Genomic DNA, 17,348 nt, shown 5'->3' on the forward strand with positions numbered 1-17,348 from the left:
ATGGCAAGCCACTAATCTAAGCCTGTGTCCTTATTTGTAAAGTGGTTTAATGATACTTGGCCTTACTGAGTTGTTGAGATGAAAGCAATTTGTCCATCTTAAAGTTCTATATAAATGTGAATTAGTATAAGTAATAATTTCATATGTGTGTTTAGACTTATGATTTCCTTGGTGTAGAGAACAACCAGTGTAGAAACTTAATTCACCAATGTAGATTGATAACTTCTCTGTGATTTATAGTCTGAGTTTCTTGGGGTCACTGACAGACTGTGACTTGTCCATTTCTAATATGTTTCAAGGGCAGATTGTGAATACAGATCTTCCTGACCAGTCCCTCTGTTCAGTATACCATATTTTCTCTCATTTATTAGTGAATGGATGGATCAATAAATAGCAGATAAATTGAAGGGTACAGTGACAGAACAGGCAAACAATAAAATAACCACTAGGAGTAGATAAAACAAAAAGTTAAGGCACAATCAAATTCCAGGTAGAAGTTGAGTGGTAGAAAGTAACCACAGAATCATTGACTTTAGAGCTAGGGATCTTGGAGGTCATCTAGACTAATATTCTCATTTTACAATGAGGAAACTCATTTGACCCCAGGAAATTTAAGCAATTTGCTAAAGGTTATATAGTTAGCATTTAAGTTATAGAACCCCATTTGTTTTTTTTTTTTGTTTGTTTGTTTTTTGGTGAGGTGGTCAGGGTTAAGTGACTTGCCCAAGGTCACACAGCTAGTACGTGTCAGGTGTTTGGTCTGAGGCCAGATTTGAACTCAGGTCCTCCTGACTTCAGGGCTGTATAGAACCCCATTTGAATGCAGGCTCCTAGCCCCCAAATCCAGCAATCTCATAATCATAGAATAGTAAAATTTTAGAACTGAAAACAACCTTCAAGTGATTTCAACTAGGTCAACATTTCCAATTTATAGATGAGAAAACTGAGGGCCTAAAGATTAATTCATGAACTGGCTTGCTCAAGATTGTTAGGACTGGCAGTTAGGGCTATAATCATCATCAGTGTGATCACCACCATCTTTTGGTTAGCTTGAACTAGAACTTGGGCAACCTGACTTTGAGTCTAATACTCTTCCCTTTGACCTAAATCTCTAGTTCTCTCTAACAAAATAGAAACTCTCTTGTTTAACCTAGAATTATAGTATCATCTGATGCTGGTGAGAGGGATAATACCCCAACCTAAATTCACAGTATTCTTGCATTACCACTGACATATATGTGTAGGAACTGGAGGGTCCTTCCAGCTATACTCTACCCACCCAATCTGTGAGCCTTGTAACCAAGAAGAGCCCTTTAACAAAGAAAAACCAGTTCAGCAAACCAGCAAACACAGTGTTCATCTTTGACAGCTTATGCAACAACACCCTTAGCTCCCCATCACACCAAAGAAAGGAGGAGGGCACAATTTTTCGTCTCTTCTCAATGAGCTAAGATTGGTCATTGTAATTACACTGCATTTGTTTCAGGGTTAGTCTTCTTTTTGTTTGCATTCATTGTTTTCCTGTTTTTGCTTACTTTACTCTGCATCATTCATACAAGATATTCCTGTGTTTCTCTGAAGCCCTCAGAAGTGTCATTTCTTACAGCATAATAATATTCCAATATGTTAATTATCCCATTTTGTTCGGACATTTCCCGATCAGTAGGTACCCTGTTAATTTCCAGTTTTAAATAACTACAAATCATGAACTCTTTCATTCTACTGTATTGGGGAAGGGAATAACCATTTTTAAAATGGCTAATATGTTCCAGGCATTGCGCCAAGCGCCTTACAATTATTATCTCATTTGATCCTCACAGCAATCCAGGGAGGTAGGTACTATATCATTCCCATTTATTATTGAGGAAACCGAGGCAGACAGGTTAAGTGACTTGCCCAGAGTCATTCCTCAAAAGTATCTGAGGTTGGACTTAAACTCATGTCTTCCTGACTCAGGGCCTGGAGCACCAGCAGCTGCCTATGGCAACTTTCCATTTCAGCCCTAGGAGGTGTATTTAATGTAGCTTCTCCAAATATGTAGATTATCCCTGAGGAGCAGCTTATATATTGTGGGAGAAGTTGAATCGAGCAGTTAATGAACACATAAATAGATTTCTACACCCAAATTTCTTAGAAGTGTTTGTTCATCCTTTATGCTGAGGTTATTTAGCATTGACGTCACATCTCATAATTGTAGAGTGGCTTGTGTTTGCTTGGATGATCCTGAGGCCTGGCTTTTCTCCTTTTTTCATGTTACATGGTCTATTTCTTGTGTGTGCACATGTTTCTCTATTTTTATAACCTTCTCTTGGATTTTGTTTGTTCTACACCCACTTCTCTTGTTGAAACTTCACAGGGTCTAGTTGTTCTCTAGTGATTTTTTCACACCCACATTATTTACAACTTGAAGTCCTTGAAAGCACACTTGTCTCTAGCATTGTCTTTCTTTCCTAATCCGGGCAGGTCCTTTTCTCTCATTTTCTGATGAACATTCCTGAGCTCCTGTTTCTAGAGTCATGAAGACCATTGCTTCCATTTGCTCTTTTTATTATATTATGCTACATATTCTTTCAGAATAAAATTGCAGGGAATGTCTCTTTTCCTTCCAGGTATTCTAGATATTCATTCTCAGAGCCCCGAGTTTCACTTGACTTAACAAATTCAGATCTTGAACTTTATTAGAGGAAAAAAAGAAGAAAGAAAGAAAATGCTTTGGATACCTATGTCATGTTCTGTCCTCAAAATATATTTTTCTTCATCAAGTGCAGTTGTTCTCTTTCCTCTTTTGAACTTCTCTCAGGAATTCACACCATTTTCCTTGTATTGTTTTAATATATTCTTACTTGTTTCTATCATAAGTTTCTTTCCTGTGTTTATAATTTCAGAAAGCTTTTGCATCAAAACATTTTTGAATGAACAAAATATAGATAAAATAGTGAAAATAATGCATTTTTTAAATTAGTAGTTGAATATAAAATCAAGTGCCATCTTCTTCTATTAATATCTATTCCTTACATTTCCTAAAGACTATATGCAACCCTTCTGAAAAGTTTTACAGGCATCCTTGCAACCTTTCTGTCTGCCTTTCTTTTCAGATTTCAGGGCCAAAGCTGTTGCAAGTTGAGTGATTCCTCCCACCTCACTTCCTCTTCCTCTTTTCTCATATATTTGTACATCACTGAAGAGATAACAGTAGCAGACCTCATTTCTGCTCACACCTAGCTTTTTACTCCTCCTGTCTAGTTTGAAGAAAGAAAGAAACAAAAGTAGAAGAAAGGAAACTGAAAGAAGAACTTTAGATAAGGAGAATATGAAAGGAGAAAAGAACGTGACCTTCCTCTTGTGTGGGACAGCGATAACCCTTATCCAAATTAATTCAGAGGCTTCTCCAGGTAGAAAGTAGAAAGGATTTTATTTCGATCTCTATCTCGAGAAAGGGCGACTCACACGGAAAGGCGGTTCGATGCAAGACTGCAGGTGGTGTCAGCCATGCAAGCATTTTTATAGTTTCTAACCACAGCCCCTCCCTAGCCCCCTACCTCTTATGCCATTGGCTGGGCTTCATAGGGTACAATCTAAACACGACAAAACTACCCCAGCAACAGCAGTGGAAATTATACAATCATTACATAGTTTTCACCTGCCTTCCCCTCCTTCAAGTATCCTGTTAGTACATCTTGTTTTGTTCATTTCAGATCCTAGAACAATTTGTAGTTATCAACAATTTGAGTATATTTATCTGGGCTATTTACAAGCTTCCTGACCTGGATACACATATATTATTATTAGGGGTCTTTACCTTATTTTACTCATTTAAGTTTAGATTTTATGAGGGGTCATCGCCAATCTCAGTCACCCTCATCTCGCCATAATTATTCATATCTCTGGCAAATAAGGGTTGTCCAGTAGCTTATCTTTGCCCAAAGCCAAAAATCTTCCTAGTTGAAATGGAAGGAGAGCAGGTATTTGTAACTTCTAAAAAATTTATAATGATTGTTAGGATACCATCTGTGCTCTTCTAAAAGTTAACAAGATAACATTCTTTGGTTTGTTATCACTGGTACTTAGCACAGTGCCTGGAACAAATGCTTCTTGACAACTTTTTAAATGCTTTTTTGTGGCATTGAACTCATGAAAATTATAACGGAGACAGCTATCTGACCAAACACACTAGATAGGTCTTTTATAATTTCTTAATCAAACATGAATTAATCTAATTTAAATAATCAGATCTTATTATTACTGAAATCAAAAATGCAAAATTTACTTTTCATTCATTTTTTTTCCCTAAGAAGTAGCTCAGAACATTCAGTGAGTCAGTCTAAGCACCTACTAAATACCAGACACTGTGCTAAATGCTGGTGATACAAATATGAGGAAGGGAGGAGAGGAAAGGAGAGGAGAGGAAAAAGAAGAGGAGAAGGAGAGAGGAAGGAAGAAAGTCCATGCCCTCTTAAGAGCCTACAATATAGTGGGAGAAGACAGCTCAAAAGGAAACTGAAAAGTGATGAGGGAAGGAAAAGGGTACATGATACTAATTTTTCATTTCTTTTCACATTCACATTAGTTGGTATTCAATACCTTTGCTCTTATAAATACTTGTTGAATTATACTCTGTCTTTTGTGGAGAAGCTCTCTAATATTAAATATTAACTAGCCTTTATATCTAGGGACCTTATTACAAAATGCTTAAGGTTAGTCGCTAATGTAATATTTGATTCCCTAAATAGTGAGTTTTCTAATTTTCTTTATGTAGGGTGACATTTCAAGTAATATTAAAATGTGCTACACCAAAGCCATTTAGAAGTTGTTACCTTAAAAATGATTACCTGTACACATAATATGCCTATTCCTTAATAGAGCTGATACAATTACAATGACAGTTGTTGCTGTGTTTATAATGTTTCTGTTTTCCCTATGTTAAGATGATTTGCAGTTTTATGATTTTATGACTTTTAGGAGGGAGAACAATTAATAGATTAAATTTTATTAAGAACCATTAATTTGGGGGCAGCTAGGTGGCGCAGTGCGTAGAGCACCTGCCCTGGATTCAGGAGGACCTGAGTTCAAATTTGGCTTCAGACACGTAACACTAGCTGTATGACCCTGGGCAAGTCACTTAACCCCACTGCCTAGCCCCCCCCCCAAAACCCATTAATTTTATAGATCCATTTTGCAGATGAGAAAACTGACATCCACAGAATTTAGAAGACCTTTTTAAAAAGTCTTTTAGCTAGTTATTGCTAAGAAGGGACTGCTTTCCTTTCTCATTATTCTCATCCTTTTTGGGGAGGGCAGGGTGGAAGGGTAGACAGCCTGTAAATCATCATCTGTTCTTGGGTAATCTCTTCAGGATTTTGTGATCCTGTTCTTTCCTGGTTCTCCTCTTACGTTGCCAATGGTCACACAGCTACTAAGGGTCTGAAGCTGGAATTGAACTCGGGTCCTCCTGACTCTGGGACCAGTGCTCTTTCTGTTGTGTCTTCTAGTGCCCCTCCCTCCTTTTTTTGAGGCAGCTGACTGGTCCTTATTTATCATCTCTAAACATGGGTATTCCCCAAGGCTGTGTCCTGGGCCTTCTTCTCTTCTCTCTCTATACTCTTTGCCTGGCTGATCTCATCAATTCCCATGGATTCAATTATCATTTCTATACAGATGATTCCCAGTTCTTATACATACATACATACATATATATATATATATATAAGCTTAGCTCCAGGACTGCATCACTAACTATCTGGGGCATGTTGAATTGAATGTCTTAAAGGCATCTCAAACTCCCCATGTCTAAAACTGAACTCCTTGTCCAAACCCTCCCCTCTTCCCAAATTTCCTCTTACTCTGACTGGGGTGCTATCATCTTCCAGCTTACTCAGGTATGGTGTCATCTTCAACTCCTTTCTCACACTTACCCTACGTATCCAGTTTATTGTCAGTTCTCATCATTTCTACTTTTACAACATGTTTTTTGTACATCCTTCTCTCCACTCACACACTTCCAGGCCCTCTTACTGATTCTTGGCAAGGCTACTTGAATGCTTTGCCATTTCCTTCTCCAACTCATTTTATAGATGAGGAAGCTGAGGCAAACCGGATTAAGTGGCTTGCCCTGAGTCACACAGGTAATTAGTTTTTAGGGCCAGATTTGAACTTAGGAAGGTGAGTCTTCCTGACTTCAGGCCCAGCACTCTATCCACTTTGCCACCTAGCTGCCCTGTCTGGACTACTAGAAGAGAATAATTAAGTAAGTTCCAATTAAGTATCAATTTTTGTCACAGAAAAGCAAACTTTTCTTTTTTCCCCTTTTAGATTTGTCACTTAATTTTTAATTTTTTTTTTAAGACAATTGGTGTTAAGTAACTTCCTCAGGGTCACACAGCTAGTAAGTGTCAAGTGTTTGATCTGAAGCCCGATTTGAACTCAGGTCCTCCTGACTTCAGGGCCGATGTTCTATCTACTGTGCCATGTAGCTGCCCCAATTTTTAATTTCTTAGGCCATGATTTGAATACATTGCCTTCTAATTGTTGTCCCTGCCTCAAGTCTCTCCCCACTCCTACCCACACTCCATCCACTTGCCAGTGATTTTTCCCAGAACACTGGTCTGACCATCTTACCACCCTATTCAGTAAACTCCAGTGGCTCTGTGTTACCTGCAAATATAAACTCTTCTCTTCGCCATTTAAAGTCATTCATAGGCAGACGTTCCCCTACCTTTCTATAGTCTTTTTATATTCTACTTATTTCCATACACACTACGGTACCACTGAGCAGGCCTTCCTACTGATCGTCACACGTGACACTCTGGACTTCAGAGATGGAATGTCATGTGTGAGGACCAGTAGGAAGGCCTGGTAGGAAAGGATTAATTAGCTCTTATTCACATTCCATTCAGTTGCCAGTGTTCTTCCCCAATCATAAGTCTCACCATGTCATCTCTCTCCATGCCCTACAAAGAGTCCACCATGTCTCCGCTCTGGCCATCCCCCATACCTGGAATGTTCTACCTCCTTATCTCTGCCTCCTGGCTTCTCTGATGGGATTCAGTTAAAAATCTCACCTTTTGGAGGAGTCTTCTCCAGGTGTCCCCCTGCTTTTCGTCCTCACTTACCCCCAGAGTAATGCCTTCCTTCTGAGACTGCCTTCAGTTTACACTGTATATAGCTTATATGTGCATAATTATTTACATGTTGTATCCTCTATTAAACTGAACTCCTTGAAGGTAGGAAGGCTGTTTGTGCCTTTCTTTGTAATCCCAAAACTTAACACAGTGTCTGGCACACAGTAAGTGGTTAACAAATGTTTGCTGACTGACTGATGATGAGAACAGTGGGAAAAGGGAAGGAAATGAGCATTTATATAACATCTACTATGTACCAGGCATTGTGCTAAGCACTTTACAAATATCTCATATGATCTTTACAACAACCCTGCTAAGTAGGTGCTGTTATTATCCCCATTTTACTGTTGAGCAAACAGGTTAAATGACTTGCCCAGGGTCACACAGTGAAGTAAGTGTCTGAGGTCATATTTCAACTCAGGTCTTCCTGACTCCAGGCTCAACATTCTATCTACTTCACCTCTTAGCGGCCTTTAAATCAAGATAGAAATATTGACAAATATCCAATAGTCCATCGATTTGTTGTTCTTTTTCCAATTTCATCTATAAATGTCCCGATTTAATCGTGTTTCATGACAATCATTTTGTAACTCATTTTCCTTTCTGCTTTTCATAATTTTCTGAGGCAGTCCCACTCAGTAGCACAGTGCATTATAAATAGTTCTGGGTTTAATCAGGGGACCTAGGTTTGAATCCTGATTAATTTACTCCCTGTGGACTTTGGGCAAGTCAGTCAACAAGTTACAAAAAAAGTCATGCATTTTATGGAATCATAATTCCATATGGAATTATTGCTTAAGGAATCGTAATTCCTTATAGAAAAGAACAAACCTCAGTTTCCTTATCTGAATATGAGAAGAGTTGGTCTAGAGGACCCCTAAGGTCCTTTCTAACTTCAAATTTATGATCTTATCATCCGCTGCTTCAAAATCAGCATTTCCTCATTTCTGTGAGTGAGAGGACTGACATTCCTGTCAAAAACCCAGAAGTCTCTCCAGTTCACTCAGTGCTAATAATGATTGAAGGTCACTGTGTTTTCTCAGTTTGCATGTAACGTACTCTTTTATAAATCTTATATACTTCTCTAGGCATACACTGGTCATAAAAATGGCTACAACAGAACTGTGGTAATTAGAGATAATGGTATAGTGGAAAAGTTCCTTAACAATCTTCGTAATAAATTGCACTGCCATAGGCCAACCCAGCTTGTTTTCATTTCCCAAATTAGCAACAATAAGATTGATTTTCAGAATTCTAAGGACATAAGTTTGTTGTTCCACGTACCAAACTATGTCTGTGTGTAGTTGGTTCATTAATTAATCAACTTTATTTCCTCGTCTTTCTAGCTCTTTTCAGGCCAGTCATCTCACTGTCCATACCCCAGCCCCTACCTCCCAAACCAGGCTCATTTCTGTACCTTTCCTGAGGCTTTTCTCCCCAACTTTCTTTTCATTTCCCCTCATCTTTATCTTACGGAGCCTTTACATCTTGTGCCTTTTAATTTTTCCTGGATGAACAGCTCATGCCAATCTGTCTTTTTCTGATTCCTTTTAAGCTCTTTGTGTGCCACACAACCTTATTTTTTCCTGTCTTTTTACTCATTATTTTCTGCTTGTATCTCTTGTTTGCAAAACCAGTCTTTCAGTTCTTGGGGGACAGCTCTATGCCTTATAGTATTTTGTATGCTCACATTTCTGAACACATAGTAGGCACTCAGTCAATACTTTTAATTAATTAACAGCACACTAATAATTAATATTTACATAGCTCTTTAAGGTTTACCAAGTGTTTTTCAGGCATTCATCTTGTTTGAGACCCACAATGACCTTTTAGGAGATATAACCTACAAATATTGTTTTCTTCATTTTAACAATGAAGAAACTGAGAATGAGTAACTTGCTCTTTGGCTGACTAGCAGGTTTCAGAGGTTGGATTTGAATTCTGGAGTTTCTTATTCTATATCCAACAGCCTGTTCACTATACTTTTTGTGCCACATCTGTTGGCCTTGGAGTAGAAAGTGTATCTTCTCATAAGATCTCAGCAGGACAAATGTAGTGAAAATAGCCATTCAGCCCCCTGTGTTTCTGAGCGTGAAGCACATTGGTCCTACAATGAGAGCAGCTATTGTTGCTATTGAAAGTAAAAATAGGGTAATAAGAAAGCCCTTGTAAAAATCTTGACTTGAAGAAACTAGGAAATTATATCAAGCCTGTCTATGTTCATCCTCTGCCTTGTGCACATACAAATCTCAGGAATTTAGTACCTGTTTATTGGATTTGGATGACTTGGGGGTTGCTGAACTAACTGAATCACGTGGTGACTGAATTGAATTCTCTGTTAACTGAAGACTAATTCAGATGCCTACAGAAACCCTGAAGCAATTAGGGGCTAGTATTATATTGGCTTAGGGGCAGCTAGGTGGCACAGTGGATAGAGTGCTGGGCATGGAATCAGGAAGACTTATCTTCCTGAGTTCAAATCTGGCCTCGGACACTTACTAGCTATGTGACTCTGGACAAGTCACTTAACACTGTTTGCCTCAGTTTCATCTTCCATAAAATGAACTAGGGAAGGGAATGGCAAACTACCCCAGTATCTTTGCCAGAAAAAAACAAAACAGCAAACAACAACAACAACAGCAAAAAAAAACCAAAAAAAAACAAATACTGTCACGAAGAGTTGGACAGAACTGAAAAAAGACTTGACAACAACAATAAGTGTATTGACTCTTGGCCAGAGACTGAAAAAGGCCTTCTCACTCCAGAACATCTCTACCCTTACCTGAAGAAAGTGTTGGTCCACTATGGTGCTCATAAGTCATAAAACCTAAGGAATGAAAAGGAATTCTACTGGTTATCTGGTTCAATCTTTTCCTTTATGGATGAGAAAATAGAGGTCCAGAATTCTTAGGTGATCTGCACATGGTCACACCTACCAATTAGTGGTAGGGCCAACATTACGGTAGAACCCAGGTGTCCTAACTTCCAATACATAGAGTTAGCATAGAGGAGCTAAACACTCTCTGGTTGGCTGGGTTAAATTCCATTTTAGTTCACATGTCCATTCTGGTTTTGCCTTTGAAGTTAGATAGAGGATTTTTTTTTTTAAGGTAATTGGGATTAAGTGACTTGCCCAGGGTCATGCAGCTAGTAAGTATCTGAAGCCAGATTGTTAACTCAGGTCTTCCTAACTCCAGGGCCAGTGCTCTGTCTACTACGTCACCTAACTGCCCCAGATAAAGGGTATTCTTGATTAAGTTAAGGGTTGAGGTTGAACTTAAACTGCCATCAGTGAACCCCAAGAGGTTCCGTGGATCAATTTCAAGGGTTCTGTGAAGTTGAATGAGGAAAAAAAAATAGATGTTTTTACTAACCTCTAAGTGAAATTTAACTTTTTCTTCAGTTATTCAGGAGGTCCCTGATGCAACAAAGGATTAGCATCCCTGACCTTGATGATCATGGAAGTTCCTTTTAATAATGAGATTCTATGATTCTATACCACTAAAAAAGACATAGCATCCTCAACTATTATTCAGCCATACCTGACCTAAAGTTCTAAATATAATGCCATATTACAATGCTGGCAGTATAATCCAGGCAGCTTTCCCTTACTCATTTTGTGGTTTATCCAGGAAAAAGTTCCAGCCCTAGGTTGACTCCCCCACTGCCCTGGGGCTTGCTTCTGGGCTGTCTCTCATACAGCCGGATAGCAAGTATTGGATAATATAAATATATTTTAAACAACCTGAACCTTACATAAATAGACAGGCAAAGCTGCCAAAGGTGATACAGTGCACACTCAAAACAGATTTCAGTAGTCCTTTTTTTCATTGTTCTCTGGCTTTGGATTATCTTGCTTACTGTTTCTCTTTGTCACTATAACCTAAGGTTAACTACTTCACAACACTTAGGAAACATTTTTAAACTGAGGCAAAATGTACATATGGTTTAAATAACGTCTAATACATTTTTTTTGGGTAAAATCTCGTGATTCATCCAGAATAAACATTAGTAGGCAAATGTTATTGAGCAAAAACAAAACAAAACAAACCCAAATCCTTCTGTTTTCTGTCTTCATTCTTCACAAGTCAGAAAATGTCATAGTTCTGGACATTGTATCTCCTTTTCTAAAGGGAAGTTGATATCTTCATTCGTTGAAGTCCTATCCTAGGAACTATTTTTTCAGTACTATGATACATACTCATGATTAATACTGATCTCACTCATTACACCAAGGGGAACAGAATAACTTCATTAAGTGGGGCAGAACTTCCAGGAATAGTTAGATGAGAGTCCCAATGTTCTCTGCTTTCATCAGACCTCCTGTGGAATGTTGTGTTTGATTGTGGGCACCATGCCTTAAGAAGTACATTGATAATCTATAGAGTATCCAAACAGGGCAACCAGGTTCGAAGTCATCTGTGACTTTTCACTCTCCCTGGCCCCATTCATCCACTCTATTTACAAGCCCTATGATTTCTATCTCTTCCCTCTTTTACCTGCTTTCTACTTGTACTGGAATCCATAATTCAGGATCCTTTTTCTCTTTCCTTAGACTACCCTCCTAATGAGTTTTCTTGTTTCCAGCCTCTTCCCTCTCCAATCAGTTTTTCACCTATTTGAGTAGTCTTCCTAACTGATTATATCACTGTTCTGACTAAAAACCTCCAACTGCTCTACGATATGTATTGAATAAAGTATTACCTCCCAATTCTAGCATTTGATGATTTCTACCATCTGACCGCAGCTTCTTGTCTGATCCAGCCACACTGGAGTATCCTTCATTCTAATCTCTCCTCTTCTCTCCATTCTTAGTATGTTTTCTCCTCATTTGCATCCTTTAAAATTCCTTCCTTCTTTCAAGCCCCACCTCAGATGCAACCACTTTGATAAAGCTGTTCCCTGAAATTGTCTACCCTCTTCCCTCAGTAAAAATGATCTCTCTCTTCTTAGATTTCTCACAGTGCTTTACCTGGGCCTCTATTTATTCTTCTTTCCCATATGTCATGTTTATGTGTGTGGAGGAAGGGTGGCGGTCCTTCTCCCGCTTGCAGCTAGGTGGTGCAGTGGATAGAGCACCAGCCCTGGAGTCGGGAGGACCTGAGTTCAAATGTTGCCTCAAACACTTACTAGCTGTGTGACCCTGGGCAAGTCACTTAACCTCAGTTGCCTTAAAAAAAAAAAGAAAGAAAGAAAGAAAGAAAGTCAGATGCAACTGGAACTCCAAACTACCAGTGAAAGTTCCCTTTCTGCAATATTTCGTTAGGGGCGGCTAGGTGGCACAGCGGATAGAGCTCTGGCCTTGGGAGTCAGGAGGACCTGAGTTCATATCCAGCCTCAAACACTTGACACTTGCTAGCTATGTGACCCTGAGCAAGTCACTTAACCCCAATTTCCTCACCATAAAGCAAAAAAAAAAAAAAGAATATGTCATTGATCTGTGTGAATATGCAACTCCTTATACACAAAGTCAATGACTAGTAAATGTTGCTTCAATTTAATTTTTAGGATTGGAGTCATAGAGCCATGAATTCTAAAACAACCTTTAATTTAGTGTTTTCATACTCTTAATAGGGAGTGTTTTTTAGTCATAGAAAATTATATTAAAAAAAAAATATTCTGATCACCCATCAAAGACCCAATCTGGCTGTTTGACCCTGGGCAAATCATTTACCCTTGGTTTAATCTCAGTTTCGTCCTCTGTAAAGTGGGGATAATAATAGCATCTGTTATCTAATCTATATCCCAGGCTTGTTATGAGAATAAAATAAAATAATATTTATAAAGGATTTAGTACAGTGCTTAGCACATAGTAGGTACTATGTAAATGTTAGATATAATAATTATATCTATTCCCCTCTCCATCTATCTGTCCTCTTTTTGGCTTTCTATCCCTTTACCTACCTATTTACAATGTACTTATCCCCAATGTGGAAGGTAAATAAATTATGAACTATTTGAAGTAATTAAATTAATGGGGGGACAAGGTGTATGGGTTCAATTGGATGTTGATCTTGGTTATCAAAAGCTATGGTAGGTAAAAGAGCACAAGTTCTGGAACATTCTGTGGAACAGGACAAGATTCAAGTTCAAGCCTGGTGACTGACTATATGTACAGGAAACTCTTGAATACTGTCTACTAGGTTATATGGGGTTGAAGTGTCTACTTAAGCAGAGAATACCACACTGTCAAAATTACAGAACCTTGAAATATTGAAGTATTTATAAATACAGACATAGACACAACTTTATAATCATGGAAACAAAATTGGTAACTTAGAATGAGTTACTGATTTGTTATCTATATTCTTAAGGATACTTTATATTAAGAAGTTAATAGACAAGAAAAAGAAAAAGTCATGGATACTGTTATCTGGTTTAAGCATATCATTTTGTTAAGAGGTTTATTAAATTGTAATACATATCAGATATATCTGATAATATTTTATTTTTTGTAAGTTTTAAGCAGCTTTTCTTCTTGCTCTGATTTTCAGGAAATATTTTAAAATTCTTTTGCAAGTATATAAATCTGTAAATTTCTGAGTATCTTCCTTGGTTCCAGGCTCTAGCCAGTAAAGGACATATACAGACACACACACACACACACACACACGTGTCATGCTGAGTACCTCATTATGAAATAGCAAGAGATGTTGGATTTTGAAAGACTGTGCCTCTAGAGCCCAAGATATGGCAGGTGAAGATTTTCAGATACAGGGCTTGTATATGTCTGTTGTCTTATGACCTGCCTGGCTGAGTTTGGAGGTTTATCACTGCAAGGTCAGCTACCAGGCAATGATTCTCATGGACATGTTAGTAACTGTGAAGACCTTCTATCCAAAGAGTTGTAATGTGCTTCAATGATGGCAATATCCACCTTAATGAAATCATAGATCTTTTAAAGCAGGAGTTCTTAACTTGGCATCTCTGAACTTTTTTTTAAAAAAAATATTTTGATCATTGTATTAGAATATAATCAGTTTCTTTTGTAATTCTGTGTATTTTATTTTATACAATCACAATTCTTTCCTTCCTTTCTTCCTACCCCCCTACCCCTTTGTACATAATAGGAACTTAATAAAATTTGTTGAATGAAATTGATGACAGAGTTTGGCAGTGACCCTTGATGACAAATGACTGATTTCACCATCAGAGACAGACTGGATTTATAGTATAGTATTCTTTATTGATAACTGTATGGATGTTGCAAATCCCTATTTGTAAAAATTGTTTGACTTCTAAGTAGGTGGTGAGGGAAAGAATACTATGAAATAAAAGGGCATGAGAAGTCTTGGAAAGACCTTCTTAGAGTTTCTGAACTTTTCATAAAGATATATATATAGATATAGATATAGATATACATATACATATATATATATGAAAATATATTTATACTTCAAAATAATTGCTTTTCTTTGTATTTTATTTTGCACATTAAAAACATTCTTGATCCCATAAGCTTTAGCGTACTGTCCTGTGACACAAAAAAAGGTCAGATGCCTTGGCTTCAGAGGAGGGTGACAGTAAGCTTTAAAGTAAGCTTTAAAGATGTGTGGAGGATTTCAGTAGTCAAAAATGTGGGAAGGATGCATTCTAGGGACAGGATGCAGGTTGAGAAAACTTGTTACTTCTTTAATAGAAAAATGAACAAAGAAACAAACCAGGAACAAATTTGATAGTGGTTGATTAGGAGAGAGATGAAGAAAGTGTGACATTAATATAATGCTATATTAAAATACTGTAAGAAATGACAGATATGAAGAATTGAGAGAAATATCAGAAGATTTACATGAAATAAAACTTGATGAAGACAGCAGAGCCAACAGAACTATATGAATGATGACTAGAATAATGTGAATAAAGGTAACTTTTAAAAACATCTTAGTCAGATTTAATACAATGACCAGTCTTTGCATATGCTCTCAGACACAGTCCCTTAGTCAATTTTTTCTTAACTCTTTTTCTTTAATACAACAGAGGGTTCTATGAGGGAAAATAACTGATTTTTTAAAAAGTGATAAACAAGATCCTTTCTCCAACTCTTTTAACTATATGACTATTAACCCTTTCTCCAACTCTTAGTAACTGCATGACTATGTGACTATGACTCTGAGCTTCACTTTCTTCCTTTATAGAATTAGGAGTAATACAGATTCTCCTACTTGCCTCAGAAAGTTTTTGTGAGGCTCAAATAAGAGAATATGTCTGAAATTTATGGAACAGTTTATCAAACAATAGGTTCTTGTATGCAATTGGTTCTTAACCATTATTATCTATTCTAACCTATGCCTCTGATCTATTTTTTATTCATAACTCAATAATTTTGATAGTTACTACTATTTAATATAATTTAAATCTGGAAATATAAGCCTTGCTTCTTTTTTTTTTCATTATGTCTGAGTATTCTTTACCTTTTATACTTGGACTTAAATTTTGTTCTCATTCTATAAATTATGTTATTAGTATTATGATTGGTAAAGCATTCAATCTAAAGATTTATTTTCAGAAATATTGTTAAACTTACCTCAACTTAGCAATAAACACTGAATATCTTTTTTTTCATTTTTTATAAATTATTTCACAAAAAGTATTCTATAATTGAATATATATTCCCTGTTAGTTGTGTAAACTTGGACACATCACTTCAACCATTTGGCCCTCATCTGTAAAATGGACAGTTGGATTCAGTAATCACTAAGGTCGCTTCCAACTCCAAATTTATAATTATAGTTCAGTTAATGTTTTTTTCATTGTTGATTCTCTTGGGTTTTCTAAATAAGCCATCGTAAAGCCTAAGTTTTATCACATTTCCCTTTTTTATTATTATATTAATTAATATTCTATAGAAGTAGTATTTAAATATATGCATTTTCTGCATTTATTCATAAGGTCTTTATACCCTAAATTTTGATCAGTTTTTCTAAATGCCCCTTGCTTATTTAAATTAAAATAAATTGTCTTAGTAAACTCACTTAGTTCCACATATTTATCAAATTATTTTTCTAGTATACTATTTAATTACATAACTTATTTATGTTTCAGTTTAATTTATTATATACTGAAAGTGTCATGTTGAAATCACCCACCATTCCTGTTTTCTGTCTAGATCCTTTTGCAATTTAACTAATCCTTAAACTTAAAATTTTAGTTATTAGGGCTATTAGGTGTACATATCTTTAAGTCATGTACTTTCTCTGTCAGTGGTACATTTACTAATGATTGAGTTGCCACTGTTCTCTCTTTGGTTTCTGGTTTGAAATGAACTATCCAGAAGGAGGATTGCAGCCCTCATTTTCTAGACGCTGCTGATGCACAATAACCTATTTTCCAGCCTCTCATTTGGAATCCCCAGTGGTCTTTCTGTCATAAGCATGGCATATACTCACCTGTGGTAAAGTACAGACTTGTTGCAGCTTATCCTCCTTTCCATTCTGTAATCATTTGCTTTTTATAGGTATTTCATCCATTTACTTTGAAATCATATGGTTGTACTCAATTCTAATAGGCCTTTTGCTGATACACAGAGATACTTGCTGTAACACCCAGTCAGTCAGCTAGAATTTTTAAGCACTTACCAGGTGCCAAGCACTGTGCTAAGTACAGGGGATACAAAGAAAGGCAAGACTTCACAGTCTAATGAGGGAGACAACTTGCAAACTACTATATACAAACAAATATACATCGGATAAATTTGGTATAATCTCAGAGGGAAGGCACTAAGTTTAAGAAGAATTGAGCGAGGAAGGAAGAAAGAAAACAAGCATTGATTAAGCACCTCCTGTGTACCAGGCACTGTGACAAATGCTTTATAAATATCTTATTTGATCCTCACACCAATACTGGGAGGTAGGTTTTATCACTATTCTGACTTTACTAATAAGGAAACTGAGGCAGACAAGTTAAGGGATTTGGCTGGGGTTATCCCATTGAGGAAGAGTCTGTGGCCAAATTTGAATTCAGATTTTCCAAACTCTAGGTCAATTGCTATATCAACTTTGTGCCACCTAGGCTTCATGCAGAGGGTGGAATCCACCTACAACCATCAGCTCAACTTTTTGTTAAAAGACTTGCTCTCTTTATCTGCCCCAGGTTGGAAGTGCAGTAGCCAGTCATGGGCCAACCCCATTGCTCATCAGTACAGATTTGGCCTGCCCCTTTTCCAGGCCGAACCATTTTGCCCTTTCTTAGGCAACCTAAGGGCCCCCTGCTCTTGGGGCTTCCCATATTGGT

General features: G+C 37.2%; 1 protein-coding gene across 4 annotated transcripts in view; it reads left to right on the plus strand.

Annotated features, from left to right (window-relative positions):
• Nucleotides 1–17,348, plus strand: part of LOC114054055 (lethal(3)malignant brain tumor-like protein 4) — a 504,773-nt gene that overhangs the window by 339,586 nt on the left and 147,839 nt on the right. The window lies entirely within an intron of this gene.

The sequence above is a fragment of the Vombatus ursinus genome, unplaced genomic scaffold (genome assembly GCF_900497805.2).
Source record: "Vombatus ursinus unplaced genomic scaffold, bare-nosed wombat genome assembly UNPS02014812.1, whole genome shotgun sequence".
Classification (NCBI taxonomy): domain Eukaryota; kingdom Metazoa; phylum Chordata; class Mammalia; order Diprotodontia; family Vombatidae; genus Vombatus; species Vombatus ursinus.